The sequence below is a fragment of the Dipodomys spectabilis genome, unplaced genomic scaffold (genome assembly GCF_019054845.1).
Source record: "Dipodomys spectabilis isolate Male_0828 unplaced genomic scaffold, ASM1905484v1 ptg000344l, whole genome shotgun sequence".
NCBI classification, from domain to species: domain Eukaryota; kingdom Metazoa; phylum Chordata; class Mammalia; order Rodentia; family Heteromyidae; genus Dipodomys; species Dipodomys spectabilis.
In genome coordinates this window covers 3411153-3429547 of record NW_024871021.1, presented here as the reverse complement: position 1 = coordinate 3429547, position 18395 = coordinate 3411153, and the positions used below count along the sequence as shown (strand labels likewise).

Sequence of the window (18395 nt, the reverse complement as noted above, 5' to 3'; positions counted from 1 at the left end):
TTAAGTATCATCTGAAATATTCCTCATGTATATAATTATATATACTTATATAGATACCATCTAGACAGGAATTTAACATGTATGTAAAAATAAAATTTCCACAATTTAAGCTAGTTGAGAGGAGTCATACCCTCGTGTATTGTGTGGTGTGAATTTTTCCACAATGCTGAACCCTTCTACCTAATACCAAGAGTTATTATGTGCAATAAATTATTATGAGAAATAATTTATTATTTGATGTTAAATGAGTGCTAGGTGTAGAATACACTTTGAATTATTACATTAATTCACAGAAATGAAACAATAATGATATATTATTTGTTTAAATTCTAAAGCTTCTCAAATTTACAATTCATGAAATATATTATTAAAGTTAGTTTCACATTATTCTTTTGTTAAAATTTTTTATTAAACATTCAATATTGAGAAATCAATAGTAAGTAACTTACTATTAATATGATATACTATTAAACTGTGATTTGAATTATAGTTCTAACTAATTGTGATGTAAACAACATTTAATAGAATTATGGGTAATACTTTTTAAACTTACCAGTTTGTTTTTTGTTTCCTAATTGTGTCATTTGTTATTCTTGGTCCAAGTCATCTCTTCACCTTGCTTAGTATTCTATTTTATCTCTATGGGTTTGCTGATGTTGCATTCTGTTTTCCTTTTTAGTGACTGACATGAGGCTTAAAATCTGTATGCTAGTTTATTACTTGCTATGTTAATATAAAATTACTGCTCTCCAAACTGTTCTACTCTACTCTACTACATACAGTATTTCCCCTCTCCCATCTCCTGTGTTGCTGCTTTCATATATTTTATTTTATTTATATTTATATTTTATTGTCAAGGTAATGTACAGTGGGGCTTTAGCTCTAAAAGTAAGTTAATGAACTCATTTCTTTTCAAACTTGTTATCCCTTCTCCAATTTTTCTCCCTCTTCACTCCCAACACCCCCAAGATTATTTCTAACATATTGTCTTGTGAATACCACTGTTGCATAGGTTCCCCCTCTGTCCTTTGTCTCACCATTTTGTTTTTTCCCGTACCATTCCATAGTTCATATCAACATATTTACAATACCCAGGGTATCAAAATCAAAATACAGTGACTACAGGGGATAATGCATAGGTGGGAAAACACAAAGGATAAAAAGAATTCACCTAGAACATTAAGAACACCAACAAAGAACATGTCTTGTAGTTCATTTCACATGGAATCACCTTATATGCTGATATGTACTTACTTATTGAGCTATTCTGCTCATCTACAAAGATTATACTTGATGTACACAATAATGCTCCCCTATTACCCAGTAATCCAACTTCTGGGCATTTAACTAGGAGACCCAAAACAAGGCCACACTAAAGCTACCAGAACAATTATCTTTATCACAGTAGTATTCACCAGAGATAAGATAAGGAATCAACCCAGATGGCCCTCAGTAGATGAATGGATCAAGAAAATGGGACACACACACAGATACACACACATGGAATACTATGTTTATTTTAGAAAGAAAGATATCACTTCATTTGTAAGGAAATGGAAGATCTTGGAAAAAATCATATTAAGTGAAGTAAGCCAGACTTAAAGAAACATAGGTCCTATGGTTTCCTTTATTTGTAATAATTAGTTTACATCAAGGATAATCTCATGCATTTTAATTTGACATTTTGTTCTATGTTGAGCATGCATCATTATTGCTATATTGTTTGTTATAATTTCTGCAAACAAGCAGGTATTTAAAGAATTACATTCATCCAAACCATTACTGAAGGAAAAACAACTAAAAAAGCAATCCCTACTAGGAAGAACAACTCCTACTTACTTAGCTTCATTCCTATGTAAAGCCAGTGTTGTCCCCTGTATCCTCATATGGTACATCAAAATTCTATACCTGGTCATCCTGTATATCTACTATCTTCTACATTGTGACCTAAATGCCCAGCAATTCCACTCTGCTTTACTTTTTAAAAAGATTTCTCTCTTAATATTTGAGGTTTTTAAGAGAGAGAGAGAGAGAGTGTGTGTGTATGTGTGTGTGTGTGTGTGTGTGTGTGTGTTTACAAAGAGCAGAGGACAACATTATTCTTCAATTAGAATACATCTTTCAGGTTATTGTAAGTTGTGGCTAATGCGAGAAGTCTTTTGCTATTTTAAGGATGAAACAGAAAAACATGATTGTGCATGTACCACAGTTGCTTTATTAGTGTATAGTTGAACACTGAACTTCGATTTATATCTTGGCTGTTGTGAATAATGTGAATGACAATGAACTACAGAATATTTACGAGTCACCCAGAGAGAAATAATCACATGATTGGTGGGTCAGATGATATTTCAACTTTGCATTTATTTTTCTTTATTTTCTTTTTCTTTCTTTTTTTTTTTTTTTGTCGGTCGTGGAGCTTAAACTCTGGGACTGGGCGATGTCCCTCAGTTTCTCAGCTCAAGGCTAGTGCTCTACCACTTGAGCCACAGCATCACTTCTGGTTTTCTGAGTGTTTATTGGAGGTAAGATTTTCACAGACTTTCCTGCCGGGGCTGGCTTTGAACCACAATCATCAGACCACAGCCTCTTTGGAAAACTGCATACTATTTTCGACTATTTTCTACTAACCTCTATTTTGACCAAGAGTGTAGAAAATTTCCTTTTCTCCACACTCTCATCAACATTCTTAGCTTTTGTTCAAAAGGTAATAAAGGGCAGATTTTCACTCTCTGCAATACCCCCCAGTGTTGCTTTAGACTTAAATCCAACCTCCTAAAGATTTGGAATTACAAGTCTTTACCACCACACCTGGTTCCTTTGATTTTTTTTCGATGAGTTATAATAGTTATGAAGTAGTATCATAGTAATTTTTTAATTTTTATTTTTTATTGTGAAACTACTGTACAGAGGGGCTACAATTATATGGGCAAGATAATGAGTACATTTATTTTCAAGCATTGTACCCTTCTCCTTTGTTTCCCCTTCCCATCCCATTACATCCTCTCCCCTCACCCCCCACCCAATCTTCCACATACACACCCACCAAAGTTGTAAAGTTCTTTTTCGACATAACGACTTGTACTTCTCATTGTGGCTTTGGGTCGACCTGTATCCCTATTTAAACGACTGGTTTTTCCCCTTCCCCTCCACAAATTATACTGACATCAAATACAGTGAAAGCAGGGGTTATACTGTGGGAGAGGAGCATACAAAGCAACAAAGAAATAATCTTATAAATGTGTTAGGAACAATATCATGAAAGAAAAAAAAACAGTTCAATACATATCTTAGGGTTCATTTCCCTAACATCACCTTATCTGACCTTTTCTGCTTGACTCAGACATATACTAGATATTGCAAATAAAGGAAACCAAGGGACCTACGTTTCTTTGGGCCTGTCTTGCTTCACTAAATATAATTTTTTCCAAGCCTTTCCATTTCCTAACAAATGGGGCAATGTCATTCTTTCTGATGGAGGCATAGAATTACATTGTGTATATATACCACATTTTCTTGATCCATTCATCTACTGAGGGGAATCTGGATTGGTTCCCTATCTTAGCTGTAGTAAATAATGCTGCAATAAACATAGTTGTGCTGGTAGCTTTAGTGTGGTCTTGTTTGTAAACATTTGGGTAAATGCTCCAAAGTGGGATTAATGGGCCATAGGGGAGATCTATGTGGAGTCTTTTGAGGAACCTCCATACTACTTTCCAAAGTGGTTGAACAAGTTTACACTCCCACCCAAAATGAAGTAAATTCCCTTCTGTCCACATCCCCTCCAGCATCTGTTGTTAATAGAGTTCTTTATTTTAGCAATTCTAACTGGTGTGAGGTGTTATATCAATGTTGTTTTGATTTGCATTTCTTTTATTGCTAGGGAGGTTGAGCTTTTCTTCATGTGTCTATTTGCCATTCTTCTTTCCTCTTCAGAGAAGTTTCTCTTTAAATATTTAGCCCACTTATATATCGGGCAATTGTTTCTTTGAGGATTTGTTGTTGGAGGATTTAATTTTTTTAATTCCAAGTATATTTTAGATATGAGACCCTTGTCTGTTGTATTGCTAGTGATTATCTTCTCCTAATTTGTGGGCTTTCTATTGATCTTGCTAGCTATGTCATTTGCCATGCAGAAACTCTGCAACTTCATGAAATCCCATTTGTCCAACCTTTATTTGATTTGTTGTGTTTCTGGGTCACTATTAAAAGAAAATTTCGGCCTGCGCCAAGGAGACCCTACGGTTTCTCCTATTTCATCCTTTAAAGTTTTCAGAGTGTCTGCTTTGACTCTGAGGTCTTTGATCCATTTGGAGTTGATTCTGGTGTTGGGTGATGTATAAGGATCTTGGTTTAGTTTTCTCCAAATTGTTAACCAATTTTGCCAGCACCATTTACTGAAGAGGTTGTCTTTCTTCCATTCTACTTTTTTAGCTCCCTTATCAAAAATTAGATGGCTATAGGTCTGTAGGTTCATTTCTGGGTTTTCAATTTATTCCATTGGTCCTGAAGTCTGTTCTTGTGCCAGTACCTAGCTGTTTTGATTACTATGGCTTTATAGTAGAGTTTGAATTTTGGTATTGATATTCCTCCAGCAGTGTTCTCTCTGTTGAGGATCATTTTTGCTATTTTTGATCTTTTATTGTTCCATATGAATTTTTGGATTGCCTCTTCTATTTCCTTGAGGAATGAGTTTTGAATTTTGATGGGTATCTCATTGAATTTGTAGATAGCCTTGGGAAGTATTGCCATTTTCACGATGCTGATCATTCCAGTCCAGGAGCATGGGAGTTTTTGCCACTTTCTAAGTTCTGTTTTGATATCCTTTTTCAAGTTTTTAAAGTTTTCATCATAGAGGTCCTTCACTTCTTTGCTTAAGTTAATTCCTATGTATTTTATGTTTTGTGGGGCTATTACGAATGGAGTTGCTTTCCTACATTCAGCCACACTTTCCTCATTTTTGGCATTCAGAAAAGCCATTGATTTTTGAGGGTTAATTTTATACCCTGCTATTTTGCCAAATTTTGAATCAGCCTGAGTAATTTGGGAGTGGAGTCTATGGGATTCTTGAAATACAAGATCATGTCATTTGCAAAGAGGGAGTATTTACTTCTTCTTAGGCTGTTTGGATCCCTTTTATGTTTGCATCTTATCTTGTTGCTGTAGCTAGGCATTCTAATACTAGGTTGAAGAGAAGTGGAGAGAGTGGACGTCCTTGTCTTGTATCTCAGTTAAGAGGAAATGGCTTTAGTTTTTCAATATTAAGTGTAATGCTGTATTAAGGAATTATTATTGTATTAAGGAATGTTCATGGATTCCTAATTTTTCCAAAATCTTCATCATAAAGGGGTGCTGGATCTTCTCAAATGCTTTTTCTGCATCGATTGAGATAACCATGTGGTTCTTAACCTTGCTCCTATTGATGTGATGAATTATGTTAATTGATTTGCGTATTTTGAAGCAGCTTTGCATCCCTGAAATGAATCCTGTTTGATCATGGTGTATGATTTTTTGGATGAACTGTTGAAGTGGATTGGCCAAAATTTTGTTGAGAAGTTTTACATCAATGTTCATCAAAGAAATGTGTCTGTAGTCCTCTTTCTTGATGAGTCCCTGCCTGGATTTGGGATGAGGGATAAGATAGCTTCATAGAATGTGTTTGGTAGTGAACTTTCTCTTTCAATTTCATTGGAGAATTGGAGGAGTATTGGTGTGAGCTCTGCTTTGAAGGCCTGGTAGAATTCTGCTGTAAAACCATCTGGTCCTGGACTTTTCTTAGATGGGAGGTCTCTTATAGCTATTTCTATTTCAATGCTGGTCTGGACCTTTAAGGATGGTTTCACTCATCTTGGTTAAATTTTGGCATGTCAATATTTGCTAGGAAAAGGTCCCCATTTCTGCCAAGTTCTCAAACTTATTAGCATAAATTTTTGGGAAGTATTCCCTTTTAATTTTCTTTTTTTTAATAATTTTTAAAAAGAGATTTCTTGTTTCTTCTTTATTTTTTTATTTTTTATTTATTTTATTTTATTTTATTTGTGAAAATACTACAGAGGGGTTACAATTGAATGGGCAGGATAATGCACACATTTCTTACAAAACATTGCAGCCTCCTCCTTTGTTTACCATTCACCTCCCTTCCCAGCCTCCCCCCTCCACCCCCACCGACATTGTAAAGCTCGTTTTTGACATGACAATTTGTACTTCTCATTGTTGCAACAGGTCCACCTGAATCCTTAAACGGCTTGTTTTTCCCCATCTCCTCCACAAGTTATACTGACATCAAATATATTGAAAACGGGGAATATACTGTGGGGGAGAGACATACAAAGCAACAAAGAAATAATATTATAAATGCGTTAGAAACACATGCATGAAAGAAAAAAAACCATTAAAATACCTATCTAAGGGTTCATTTTCCTAACATCACATTATCTGACTTTTTCCGCTTGACTCATACATATACTAGATATTGCAAATAAGGGAAACCAAGGGACCTATGCTTCTTTGGACCTGGCTAACTTCACTTAATATAATTTTTTCCAAGTTTTTCCATTTCCTAACAAATGGAGCAATGTCATTCTTTCTGATGGAGGCATAGAATTCCATTGTATATATATATCACATTTTCTTGATCCATTCATCTACTGAAGGGCATCTGGGTTGGTTCCACATCTTAGCTATGGTAAATAATGCTGCAATAAACATAGTTGTGCTGGTCGCTTTAGTGTGGTCTTGTTTGTAAACATTTGGGTAAATGCCCAAAAGTGGGATTGCTGGGTCATAGGGGAGGTCTATGTGAAGTCTTTTGAGGAACCTCCATACTGCTTTCCAAAGTGGTTGAACAAGTTTACATTCCCACCAACAATGAAGTAAGGTTCCCTTTTGTCCACTTCCCCTCCAGCATCTGTTGTTAGAGTTCTTGATTTTTGCCATTCTAACTGGAGTGAGGTAGTATCTCAAAGTTGCTTTGATTTGCATTTCTTTTATGGCTAGGGAGATTGAGCATTTCTTCATGTGTCTATTGGCCATCCTTCTTTCTTCTTCAGAGAAGTTTCTCTTTAAGTCTTTAGCCCACTTATTTATTGGGCAGTTGTTTCTTTGAGGATTTGTTGTTGGGGGATTTAATTTTTTGAGTTCCTAGTATATTTTAGATATGAGACCCTTGTCCGTTGTATGGCTAGTAAAGATCTTCTCCCAATCCGTGGGCTTTCTATTGATCTTGCTAGCTATGTCCTCTGCCATGCAGAAGCTCTACAACTTTATGCAATCCCATTTGTCCAATCTTTCTTTGATTTGTTGTGTTTCCGGGTCTGTATTCAGAAAATTTCGGCCTGAGCCAAGGAGACCTAGGGTTTCTCCTATTCCATCCTGTAATGTTTTCAGAGTGTCTGCTTTGACTTCGAGGTCTTTGATCCATTTGGAGTTAATTCTTGTGTAGGGTGATATATAAGGATCTAGCTTTAGTTTTCTACATCTAGTTAACCAATTTTGCCAACACCATTTACTGAAGAGGCTGTCTTTCTTCCATTCTATTGTTTTAGCTCCCTTATCAAAAATTAGATGGCCATAGATCTGTGGGTTCATTTCTGGGTTTTCAATTCTATTCCATTGGTCCTGAGGTCTGTTCGTATGCCAATACCAAGCTGTTTTGATTACTATGGCTTTGTAGTAGAGTTTGAAATTTGGTATTGATATTCCTCCAGCAGTGTTCTTTCCGTTGAGGAGCGTTTTTGCTATTCGGGGTCTTTTGTTGTTCCATATGAATTTTTGGATTGCCTCTTCTATTTCCTTGAAGAATGAGGTTAGAATTTTGATAGGTATTGCGTTGAATTTGTAGATAGCCTTGGGAAGTATTGCCATTTTCACGATGTTAATCTTTCCAATCCAGGAGCATGGGAGGTTTTGCCATTTTTAAATTCTTTGTTGATTTCCTTTTTCAAGATTTTAAAGTTTTCATCATAAAGGTCCTTCACTTCTTTGGTTAAGTTAATTCCTAGGTATTTTATTTGTTGTTCGGCTATTACAAATGGAGTTGCTTTACTAATTTCAGCCACACTTTTCTCATTGTTGGCATACAGAAAAGCCATTGATTTTTGGGGGTTAATTTTATAACCTGATACTTTGCCAAAGTTTTGAATCAGCTTGAGTAATTTGGGAGTGGAGTCTATGGGATTCTTTAAATACAAGATCATGTCATCTGCAAAGAGGGAGAGTTGTATTTCTTCTTTCCCTATTTGGATCCCCTTTATGTCTGCATCTTGTCTTATTGCTGTAGCTAGGCATTCTAATACTAGATTGAGGAGAAGTGGAGAGAATGGACATCCTTGTCTTGTTCCTGAGTTAAGAGGAAATGGTTTTATTTTTTCACCATTGAGTATAATGCTGGCTGTAGGTTTGTCATATATAGCCTTTATTGTATTGAGGAATGATCCATGGATGCCTAATTTTTCCAAAACTTTCATTATGAAGGGGTGTTGGTTCTTGTCGAATGCTTTTTCTGCATCTATTGAGATAACCATGTGCATCAATGTTCATCAAAGAAATGGGTCTATAGTTCTCTTTCTTTGATGAGTCCCTGCCTGGTTTTGGGATGAGGGTTATGATGGCTTCATAGAATGTGTTCCGTAGTGAGCTTTCTCTTTCAATTTCATTGACGAGTTGGAGGAGTATTGGTGTGAGCTCTGCTTTGAAGGCCTTGTAAAATTCCGCTGTAAAACCATCTGGTCCTGGACTTTTCTTAGCTGGGAGGTCCCTTATTGCTGTTTCTATTTCAATGCTTGATATGGGCCTGTTAAGATGGTTTAACTCATCTTGGTTTAGTTTTGGCATGTCAATATTTGCTAGGAAAAGGTCCATTTCTGTCAAGTTCTCAAACTTATTAGCATAAAGTTTTGAGAAATATTCCCTTATAATGTTCTGAATCTTGGTTTTTCTGTGGTGATGTTTCCATTCTCATCTCTGAGTTTATTAATTTGGGTGTGTTCTCTTCTCATTCTGATAAGATTTGCTAAGGGTCTGTCAATTTTGTTAAGTTTTTCGAAGAACCAACTCTTTGTTTTGTTGATTCTTTCTATAGTTTTTTTGGATTCTAATTCATTTAATTCTGATTTAATTTTAATTATTTCTTTCTGCCTACTGGATTGGGGTTTATCTTGCTGCTCTTTTTCAAGGAGGTTTAGATGTGTCATTAAATTGTTTGTTTCAGATCTCTCCAATTTGTTGATGTAGGAGCTCAGAGCTATAAACTTGCCTCTGAGTACTGCCTTTGCTGTGTCCCAGAGGAGCTGGTAGTTTGTGTGTTCATTTTTTTTGAATAGCATGAACATTTGAATTTTCTTTCTAATCTCTTCCATGACCCACTCATGATTCAGCAGTGTGTTGTTCAGCCTCCATGTGATACTGGAATTTCTTTGGTGGCTTTTGGTGTTGAGTTCTAATTTTATTCCCTTGTGGTCAGAGAGAATGTAAGGTATAACTTCAATGTTTCTGAATTTAGACAAGTTTGCTTTGTGGCCTAAAATGTGGTCTATTTTAGAAAACGTTCCATGTGCTGCTGAGAAAAACGTGTATTCTGATGCTGCTGGATGAAATGTTCGGTAGATGTCTGTTAAGTCTAGTTGATCTATGCAGCTGTTTAGATCTGCGGTTTCTCTGTTGAGTTTTTGCCGAGTTGATCTATCTAGTGGGGTGAGTGGTGTGTTAAAATACTCAAAAATTAATGTCTTTGGATCTATATGGGATTTGAGGGAAAGTAGTGTTTCTTTGATAAATTTGTGTGCTCCATTGTTTGTCGAGTAGATATTCAGAATTGTAATATCCTCCTGAAAGAGAGATCCCTTAATTAGTATGTAGCGACCTTCTTTATCTCTTCTCACGAATTTTAATTTGAAGTCTATTTAATCTGATATTAGGTTTCAAACTCCCGCCTGTTTATGGGGGCCGTTTGCTTGGTAGATTTTGTTCCAACCTTTAACATTGAAAATGTGTTTGTTTTTACGGGCAAGATGTGACTCCTGAAGACAGCAGATAGAAGAGTCTTGTTTTTTTTATCCAACTAGACAGTCTATGTCGCTTAATTGGAGAGTTCAGTCCTTTAACGTTAAGAGAAAGGACTGAGAGTTATTTGGGAGTTCCTGCCATGTTATCCACCTTCTTGGGGGCAGCGAAACTGGGTTCTTCCTATGGTTCTTTGTTTCTCATTTTGGGTGCAGTTTCTTGGCCTTTATTGTGGTCTTGTTGGTTTTCTATGTGTAGGACATCTTTAAGAATCTTTTGAAGGGCTGGTTTGGTGGAGATGTATTGTTTCAATTTTTCTTTGCTATGGAAGGTTTTTATTTGGCCTTCAGTTATGAAGGAAAGTTTAGCTGGGTACAGTATTCTTGGTTGATAGTTGTTTGTTTTTAGGGCATGGCATACATCATTCCAGGCTCTTTTTGCTTTGATTATCTCTGCTGAGAAATCTGAGGTGATTCTAATTGGTTTCCCTTTATAGGTGATTAACCTTTTCTCCCTGACAGCTTTAAGGATCTTTTCCTTGGTCTGAGTTGATCCTATGTGGATTATAATGTGATGGTGGGATGTCAGATTCTGGTCTGGTCTATTTGGGGTTCTAAAAGCTTCTTGTATCTGAATAGGCCTATCTTTTTGTATGTTTGGGATGTTCTCTGCTAGGATCCTGTTAAACAAATTTCCTAGACCATTAACTTCTGTTTCTAGGTGCTCCTCTACACCCATTATCCTTAGATTAGGCCTTCTGATGGTGTCTTCCAAGTGTTGGATAGATCTATCATATTTCTTGGACTTGTCTGGGATGGTTGTATGTTCTTTCTCTATAATTTCTAGGCTGTCTTCAATCCCCGAGATTCGATCTTCTGCATGGTCTAACCTGCTCTCAAGGCTTTCTGCTTGGTTTTTCATTTCTTTTCCTTCTAATTGGTCAGCTTTGATGGCTTCAAATTCTTCGTTGAAGCTTTGTTTTAGATCCTGTATGGACTTCTTTACTTCCTTAATTTGGTGTTCAGTGTTTATTCTCAAATCACTTAGGTGATTGTTTATGGTTTCCTTGGTCTCCCTGACATCCTTCAGCTCTTCCTTAATGGATTCCATGAATGCCTTTAGTGATCTTTGTGTATTCTCATCCTGCTCTCTCAATTCCTTTATTTCTCTTTGGTTAGCTTCCTCACTTTCATGCCATTTGTGAAGTTCTCTTTGAGTGGTCTCATGCTGCTCATGCAATTCCTGTATCAGTTTTAGAGTAGCTTCCTCACGCTCATGATATTCCGGTATTAACCTTTGGTTTTCCTCCTCTCTCTCCTTATCATGCTCATATAGATTCCTTTGTATGTTTTCAATCTTTTCCAGTATTGACCTTTCTTTTGCCTCCTCTCTCTCTCTATCACGCTCATACAAACTCCTTTTGTATGTTTTCCATCTTTTCATTTACCATGTTTGCCAGTAGTGTTTGTAGAGCTATTTGAGAACTCTTCTCTGGATTATTCATTATCTGTCCTGTCCCATGATTGTCATGAGTTCAACAGATATACCCATTCAACATCAAACAACTATCTAATAATGGGCTACAAACCGCAAAGTAGAATTTGGAAAACCAGAAATTATTAGTTTTAGGGAGACATGTGGGTAAAAATAGGAAAAGAGAAATATGGGAAGGAACAGGGAGAGTTTACTTAACTAAGTCCTAATAGCAAAGTGGGAAAGAGGTTGGATAGGATAAAAGTAGAGAGAGAAAAAAAGAAGAAAGAGAAAGAGAAAAAAGAGACAAGAAAAAATAGAAAAGCAAAAATAAAAAAATAAAAAGTGTAATGATTAAAAATATGCAGATTGAAAATGAAATATTCAGAGAAGAACATGGGTATAATGAGAGAACGGGAGGGATATAAAGGAGACATGAAAACCTTAAAAATAAAAATACTTAAAATATTATATAGGTATAAAGAGGTAATACTGCTAGGAATTTAAGTCTAAGAGGCTTTGAATTGAGTAATAAATTTGTGGATTAAATGTGTACACAATGGGGGATAAAGTCTAATAATCGACTATGGTATATCTGAGGATGTGCAGAACAACAATTAAGTCACACAAAGAAGAGCAAAAGAGCAGAAAAGGTGAAAAAAATGAGCAAAAAAGAAAAAAAATCAGACATTCAGTAGAGCTAAACAAAAAACAAAAATATTTTTTGAAAAGAAAGAACAAAAAAAAGAAAAACGCACACACACATATACCCCTAAAATAAAAATTATAAGAGGAAGAGAAAAAAGTTACTAGTATAGAATTTTTTTTCAAAATGGTAAAAATTAAAAATTAAAAAAAAAAGTTTTAGAAGAAAAATATTTTTATAAAAGGAACCAAAAAAAAAAGAAGAAGAAGAAACAGAGAAAAAACAAGTTCTTTGATTTTTTTGGGAGTGGTGGGAAGATCTTTTATATCCCTTGTGTCCATAACCAGCCTCTTGTTGGAGTCTCTGGTCTGCTTGTGGTATTTGATTTTCCTGTGGCTTCTTAAGTTGTTGGTTTCTTAAGCAGTTTGTTTGAACAGGCAGAAAAATGCTATGTGTACAAAATATTTTGTGATCCTCTCCCCTGGCTAGTTCAATGGGAGGGAGATCTGCTTTGAGTATCACAAAAGAGGGAGATGGCTTTTTCCTCATGTTTGTAGATGCTCTGATGAGGCTAGGTTCTGGGTAGAGTTGAGGCCTTTCAGCAAACAGTAGCTTTTCCCTGAGGAGACTTTGTGAGAGACTCACAGAGCCCAGCCTCGAGCCACTCTCAGGGTTTATGTTTACTGAATTTCAATGGATTGTCCATGCTGCTAAAGAGAGGGGCAGCCTCTGGCTCTGATTACCCAGTGAAGAAACCCACTCCTGGGGCTGGCGGCCCGAGCTGGATGACTTTTCCCTAGATGGAGCTGAGTTTGCCATGTCACTTTAGGATCTTGTGACCTGCTAAATGACTCTAGTTTTCTTCCAAGGCCTGTGTTTGAGCTAGCAGGTCAGCCAAGCTTTGTCAGTATCAAACATGGAGATCTCCTGTAATGGCGGGGACGGGTGGCCTTCCCTCCTCTGCTCCCTGAGAAGGAGTGAGGACGTTAGGCTTCTACTCACACCGCATTTTGGTTCCTGGGTCATCTCTGGTCTGTGAACTGCAGGATGAAGATGTCTGCTCCTTGTCGGTTCTTGTTGGTGTTCAGTAGAATACACTCGCGCGCCATGTCTGGCTCCTTTGTCCTGGACTCTCTGTGTTGCAGGTATGGCGGCTATTGCCACCTCCACCACCACTGTAGCCCGCAGTGGCGGCTGCTAGCAAGTGCTCAGATCTGCCTCCTTGCCTGATTTTCCCTCTCTGGCCTAACTCTCTGAACTGTGATGGTACACTTGGTGTGTTTCTCTGGCTTAAGTCTGTTCGCTGGAACTCTAAAACTCCTTTCTCTCTCTGGCCTGACTCTCTGTCCTGTGATGGCACACTTGGTGTGATTCTCTGGCTTAGGAATGTTCACTGGAACTCTAAAGCTGCTTTCTATGCGAGAGCTTGTTTAGATTCCAGCTTCTCCTCCGCCATCTTCCCAGAAAGAAAGGTTGGACAAATGGGATTGTATGAAGTTGCAGAACTTCTGCATGGCAAAGGACATAGCTAGCAAGATCAACAGAAAGCATACAGATTGGGAGAAGATCTTCACTAGCCATACAACAGACAAGGGTCTCATATCTAAAATATACTTGGAACTCAAAAAATTAAATCCCCCAACAACAAATCCTCAAAGAAACAACTGCCCAATAAATAAGTGGGCTAAAGACTTGAAGAGAAACTTCTCTGAAGAAGAAAGAAGGATGGCCAATTGACACAGGAAGAAAAATGCTCAATCTCCCTAGCCATAAAAGAAATGCAAATCAAAACAACATTGAGATACCACCTCATCCCAGTTAGAATGGCTATAATCAAGAACTCTAACAACAACAGATGTAGGAGGGGATGTGGACAGAAGGGAACCTTACTGCATTGTTGGTGGGAGTGTAAACTTGTTCAACTACTTTGGAAAGCAGTATGAAGGTTCGTGAAAAGACTTCACATAGACCTCCCCTATGACCCAGCAATCCCACTTTTGGGCATTTACCCAAATGTTTACAAACAAGACCACACTAAAGCGACCAGCACAACTATGTTTATTGCAGCATTATTTACCATAGCTAAGATATGGAACCAACCCAGATGCCCCTCAGTAGATGAATGGATCAAGAAAATGTGGTATATATACACAATGGAATTCTATGCCTCCATCAGATAGAACGACATTGCCCCATTTGTTAGGAAATGGAAAAACTTGGAAAAAATTATATTAAGTGAAGCAAGCCCAATGAAACATAGGTCCCATGGTTTCCCTTATTTGCAATATCTAGTATATGTATGAGTCAAGCGGAAAAGGTCAGATAATGTGATGTTAGGAAAATGAACCCTTAGATAGGTATTTTAATGGTTTTTTATTTCATGCATTTGTTTCTAATGCATTTATAATATTATTTCTTTGTTGCTTTGTATGTCCCTCCCCCACAGTATAACCCCTGCTTTCACTATATTTTATATCATATAACTTGTGGAGGAGATGGGGAAAAACAAGTCGTTTAAGGATACAGGTGGACCTGTTGCAACAATGAGAAGTACAAGTTGTCATGTAGAAAACGAGCTTTACAACGTTGGTGTGGGGGGGAGGGGGGAGGATTAGGTGGGAGGGTAGGGGGGAGATTGGGAAGGGATGTGAAGGGTAAACAAAGGAGGAGGCTGCAATGTTTGATAAGAAATGTACGCATTATCCTGCCCATGTAATTGTAACCCCTCTGTACAGTATGTTCACAAAAAAAATTAAATTTGAAAAAAATTATATAAAACTCCTTTCTCTGCGAGAGCTTGTTTAGCCTCCAGCTTCTCCTCCGCCATCTTTCCGGAACTCCTTATCATAGTAATTTTGAATTACATTTCTCTAATGATTTCAGTTCACAAACCATTAAGCCAGCATAGAAGTTGTATTAAACACAACTTTGTTAGCCCACTGGCGATTTTCAGGGCTTTATGAAAAGATGTCTATTCAGAACTTCTGTCCAATTTTAATCAAGTTTCTTGTTAATCTCATCTTTAATCTCTCCATACAAAATCAGTAATTAATTCAAGGTAGTAGATAGAAAAATATTAAGCCACTCCTAATATTTTTCAATTTTCAATAAAATGATATTGCTTAAATCATTTTCTGTTAATGCTTGAGACCATATAATTCAATTTAGTTAGACCTTTAACAAGGCTATGTGCATTTTATTTATTTTACGTTAATTGTTCTTTCCAAAGTCTATGTGTCTAATTTCCCTTGCTCTCTTTCAGTCTCAAGTAGTTCAGATTTCAAACTGAAGAATAAATGGGAGGAAGCAAACAAAAAAAATACAGTTCCTCTCATCTGATGATGCCTCTACAAGAAGGAAGAAAGAGTTCCTACTTCTAAGGACCTATGCTAGGATATCAAAAAGAGAATTCATTCTTCTAGGTCTTCCTTAAAATGTAAACCCCAACATATCGTGAAGGTACTTTTATGTTTTACCAGTTTTTCACATTTTCATATGGACTTCACCTCAGTCTACAACATTCATTCATTATTCTTTCCCTGATACTTTTACACTACCAAGACGTAAGATATAAGATAACCAGTTTTATTTACAGAATAAGAAGTTACCACCCTGGTTTCCTTGGAAGCAGAACATGGTCAATAGATAACATTACTTCTGGTTTCTCACTACATGTAATGGTTTTTGTAATGCTTATTGCATTCTATTTAGTATTTAAAAAAAAACTGCTGGCTAAACTCAAAGCTCCTTCACAGAAGTTTAGGTTAAGTACTTCACAAGTTTTATTTCCCTTAATTCTTAAGATAATATTTGTTATAATGCTAATGTTATTACCATTTTAGTGTTGGGAAAATTGTAATTAAATGCCTTAAGTAGATGACCCAAAGACATACAATGAGAAAGGAAATGAGGCAAAGTTTCCAAAAGCCTTTTAGCAGTACACAAAAGGTAGGTAAAATCTCTCCAGTCTCTTACATTCTCAATTCAATATTCATATTGTCCAAGAAATAATAGCATAGCAATTAATGTCCATGGTGATTGTTTTCTGTTACATTTTGTCTTCAACACAGACTGTGTTGGTGAGATTGGGGTATCATGTAGAGAGTTGAGTTTATAAATTGAGGAAACTTCCAGTTTCCTTTTTAAAAAGTACTAAAACTTTTAAATATTATCATTAACTGACTTTTAAGAATCAAAAACCTAAAAAATTCATATACAATCACCCAAAATGCTTTCAAAGTAGGAGATGATAAAACAGGACCCTGTGAAGTAAATTTTCTTCTACTTTTGAAATTATTCTGAAAACCTTGGGCTGGATGGTCGCACCTGTAATCCTAACTCCTCTGGACATCTACTCAGGAGCCCGAGATCTGTGGATAACAGTTGGAACCCAATCAGGGCAAAATAAATTCATGAGATAATTTTTCAAAAATTTATTGAACTAGCATAGGGCCAAGAATGAAGATGTAGCTTATATAGTAGCTCACCAATCTAGAGAGGAAAGGCCTAGCAAGACCTTGAAGCCGCGATTTCAAATTCTGAGCATGCCAACAGAAATGCAATTTCCTGTACATGCATGCTACTTGTGCGCACGCGTGCACACACACACATACACACATACATCCATTCTAAATATCTTCATATCAGTGTTTTGCATTAATTTCTTTGTTAACGATATTATATAAGCAAAATAAAGGAAATAAACTCCTCCCTCTTAGAAAAGTTTTATACTTGTTATTGTAAAAATACTGTACACAGGTGTCATATTTACATGAGCTAGGTAATGAGAACAATTCCTAACAAGCATTGTTACCTCCTCCTTTATTTTTCCCCTACCATTCCTTCCCTCGCACCTCCACAAGTGCACTCCCCTCCCCCCTTCCCCTGCCTAAATTGTAACGTTCATTTTTCAGCATAGTGTCTTGTGCATCTCATTGTTACAATGGGTCAACCTGTATCCCTATTTAGGCATTTTGTTTTTTTCCTTCCTCTCCCCAAATTAGAAGAGCATATATACAAGATATAGGCGCATCAACTTCAAATACAGTGAAAACAGTTGTTATAGCATGGGGAGGAACCTATAAAAAGACACAAAAAATCACATTGCACATTATAAGTACATTAGAAACAATAGCAAAAAAGAGAAAAATTCTTGTATCCCTATCTTGGGTTTCATTTCCCGGAACATTATGTTATCTGGTCATATGGACATACCTTTTGACCTTTTCTGCTTATACTATACATATATTAGTTATTGAAAATTAAGGAAACCATGGGACCTGTGTTCTTTTGGATTTGGCTTACTTCACTTAATATTTTTTCCATATCTTTCCAATTTCTAACAAATTGGATGATGCCATTCTTTCTGATGGAGGCATAGAATTCCATTGTTTATATAAAACACATCCTCTTGATCCATTCTTCTGCTGAGGAGCATCGGGGTTGGTTCCATATCTTAGTTATCTTAAATAATGCTGCAATAAATGTAGTTGTGCTGGTAGTTTTCGTATGGTCTTGTTTGTCATCATTTGGGTAAATGCCCCAAAGTGGGATTTCTGGATCATAGGGGAGATCTATGTGGAGTCATTTGAGGAACCTCCATACTAATTTCCAAAATGGTTGAAAAAGTTTACACTCCCACCAAGAATGCAGTAAGGTTCCCTTCTGTCCACATCCCCTCCAGCATCTATTGTTGTAAAACTATGGAATGCTTCAGGAATTTGCTTGTCATCCTTGCGCAGGGGCCATGCTAATCTTCTCAGTATCATTACAATGTTAGTTTATGTGATGCTGAATTGAGCACAGAATATTTTTTATATATAAAGTGTAATTGATTTTCTTAAACTAGGCAATTCAACAAAAAGTAAGTTTAGAAGAATTGTGAAATTTTAGAACCATGTACTTCTTACATAAGCACACATTTAAGAATAATGTCAAGATGGACATGTCAAAAACAAAATAATTCCAGATATTTGGGGTTCAAGAGATGTGTAGGGGAAATAATTCAATTGTTCTATACAAGGCACATGTCATAATGAACACAGCAGCAAGTGTTAAGGGTTGTTAAAAATTTTAGTGTTTTATATCTATTTAATTTTAGGATTATATGCCAAAATTAGGACTGTTTGGCAGGTATAAAATTTTCTATAATGTATTTAAGATTTATGTTAGCAGACATATAGTACTAAGTATGTACATTTCAGAATTTATAGAAACTTTGTTAATGAGAAGTTGCAAAGTCTTTGTGTGAAGAAGCAGAATGAAGGGTTAAGACTAC

The 18395-nt window shown here is 36.4% G+C and overlaps 1 non-coding gene across 1 annotated transcript; it reads right to left on the bottom strand.

Moving 5' to 3' along the window:
* Positions 1-17814: 17814 nt before the first annotated feature.
* LOC122095339 lies at positions 17815-17921 on the bottom strand. Its single transcript, XR_006145101.1, has one exon. It is a non-coding gene; the product is annotated as a U6 spliceosomal RNA (small nuclear RNA).
* Positions 17922-18395: the final 474 nt, after the last annotated feature.